The sequence below is a fragment of the Oncorhynchus keta genome, chromosome 10 (assembly GCF_023373465.1).
Source record: "Oncorhynchus keta strain PuntledgeMale-10-30-2019 chromosome 10, Oket_V2, whole genome shotgun sequence".
NCBI classification, from domain to species: Eukaryota; Metazoa; Chordata; class Actinopteri; order Salmoniformes; family Salmonidae; genus Oncorhynchus; species Oncorhynchus keta.
This window is the reverse complement of record NC_068430.1, coordinates 32,064,293-32,067,032: the sequence shown is the minus strand read 5'-3', so window position 1 is coordinate 32,067,032 and position 2,740 is coordinate 32,064,293. Positions and strand designations below refer to the sequence as shown.

General features: G+C 46.1%; 1 protein-coding gene across 1 annotated transcript in view; it reads right to left on the bottom strand.

Annotated features, from left to right (window-relative positions):
• Window positions 1–1,366, bottom strand: part of LOC118388505 (transcription factor SOX-13-like) — a 47,949-nt gene extending 46,583 nt beyond the window's left edge. The window contains exon 1 of the mRNA XM_035777661.2: window positions 1,099–1,366. The gene's annotated coding sequence lies outside the window, so the exon portion shown is untranslated. The remainder of the gene's footprint in view (window positions 1–1,098) is intronic.
• Window positions 1,367–2,740: the final 1,374 nt, after the last annotated feature.

Genomic DNA, 2,740 nt, shown 5'->3' with positions numbered 1-2,740 from the left:
ATGCTCAACACACATAATCAAACACACAGTAGGGTATGCCTACCCAGACCCTGCACACTTGTGACATACTTTGCTTATAAAACACAATGTACACACATTGTCCATGAAGACGTCGCTGCTGTCTAGTGCTGTCAATCGACTCATTCCAACCATCAAGACTGGACACCACTAAAGATGCCTCATCTGGCTCAATGGGCATGTTCTGTCACCTCCACCCAGAGCTATGTCCATATGATCTAGAAGAGCAGATTGCACATAGACTCTACAAAAGGTCAAACTTGACTGAATTATGAAGCATGTTCTCTTTCCTTACCTATTCCAACCAATCCTCCAACTCAACCAAAACTACAAAGATCTACACATCCAAACACCCAGGGGCGGACTGGGACCAGAAATCGGCCCTGGCATTTCAAACACACCAGCCAATTTCTTTCTTTGATGCCCACACACCGGCCCACTTTTTTTCCTCAATGAGCCCAAAATGGACTAGCAGTCTGGCATTTGGCCATTATGCCAGATGCCTTGCCTGCCCATGCAAACACCCAACACCTCCCCAGCAAAGTATTGATATAATAATTATGCCATGACCCATGAGAGAACACATATATTTAAAACATCTGCGTTTTAACACTAGCAACTATTCTCTGGAAAGTAGATGAAACAGTTTCATTTGAATTTGCCAACAGAACTGGCATCTTCTCCTTTTGCTTATTGCGTTCATCGTCACTGTTCTGCCTATAAAAACACTAACTGACACTCACACAGAATCAAACTGAAGATTAGGCGAGATGGCCTGATCTGAGTAATTGATACATATGATATTAGCTGTGAATATGGTGCACATATGAAAGTTGCAAATTGTCCTTTGGGATTCGAAACAGTCGCGATCCAGGATGGGCGCATTCTATTTGGGGGGAAACATCCCGAAGCACCCAAAGTTATGCTTTATGTCATTGTATAGACAATAGATAATACTGTATGTGTTGTCGATAACAAGTAGGACAGTGCGTCGGGAGTCATCACACCAATCCTGGATCAAGTGAAATGTAAAAATACTATGTGCGTCTGGAGCTTTCCAGTGCCGCGCTGTTCACTCACCACTCCTGAGGCACCCGGGATTTCCAAACTTCCGTCTCCACCGCTGTTTTTCCGAGCCCTCGCGCTTGATCGCTCACCGCATGCAAAGCACAAGAGGGTGCGTTGTGTCGAGTTCTCTTCGGTCTACAGAGAAGACGAGGACAGAGTTACATGAGCGCCTATAGTTGCTATCAGCGTCGCGGTAGTTCTCCCCAACGCTCACACAACCTCACCCCGCTTTCTCCCGATTACTTTCTGGTGTTTTGTGTCCAACATTCACGCTCCCTGCCATTCACCTCCCCCTTAAAGGCAAAGGACTCATTTAACTGTCGCGGCAGCGGGCTTGGAAGATAGAGGATAATGAGAAAGGGCCCGGGTATCCAATCAATATGATCTTTAGACTGGAAAGAAAGGTCTTTTCTGCACTCGATTCTCATTTGACACAATAATCAAACTGTCAATAAGGTATCCCTTCCCCTACCCTCCAAAACAACAATACGTAGAATGTATGCACACATGACTGTAAGTCGCTTTGGATAAAAGCGTCTGCTAAATGGCATATATTATCATATATATATATTACAACACACACACACACACACACACACACACACACACACACACACACACACACACACACACACACACACACACACACACACACACACACACACACACACACACACACACACACACACACACACACACACACACACACACACACACACACACACACACACACACACAAACACAGCAAAGGAGAGCATACATTAGGGCTGAAAAGTACCTAAACCTAAAACTGCTCAGCAACAGGTGTGTATAATTTGAACATACATGGGACACAACATCCCTTATTGGAGTAAATTATTCCAAACATTGAGAAAAGTGTTTGATCCCCATGACCTTCTGTGTGATGTTGGTCTACACTGGGTGGAAGTGGAAGTGTGCCTACTATCACCTTAAAGTGGCACCTTAGAGTAAGACTTCAGAGTACTGTCTGCAGCTAGAAACAGAAGCCTATTTTTAATAGTTGTACCACATAGTGCTTCATCTGTTACATGGATGGGAGCCATACAGTGGTGGACCAGAGAAGCACAGAGAAATACAGTGAGGCCCTATGCCAGAACTAGACAGTCATTCACCCAGTCAGTCCATCAGTCAGTCAGAGAAAGAGAGAGAGCGAGAAGCGAGGGCTCTGGCAGGGAGAGTGAGAGAGAGTCAAGGACTCTGAGAGAGAGAGAGAGAGAGAGAGAGAGAGAGAGAGAGAGAGAGAGAGAGAGAGAGAGAGAGAGAGAGAGAGAGAGAGAGAGAGAGAGAGAGAGAGAGAGAGAAAGAAAGAAAAGGGCTCGGATAAATGAGAGAGAGAGGCAAGGACTGACAGGGAGTGAGGGAGGCGAGGGCTCGGAGAGAGGGAGAGAGACTATAGCTAGCTAGCTGGGAGCTGATGTGCCATTTCTAATCCCCCCTGTTCCTGCCTTTGTGCTGTGGCCCAGCAGGAAGTAGGAGCTGGGCAGACAACAATTAACAAAAGAGCTGTGAAGAATACAATTAGCCATCAATGGCCAACCACAGGCCTTTGTGCCTGTCACCATGGTGACGGCCCAACACCACTATTGCGGGATTACAGAACCCTTTCTCCACTTCTCCTTTTTGCTCCCCTTCG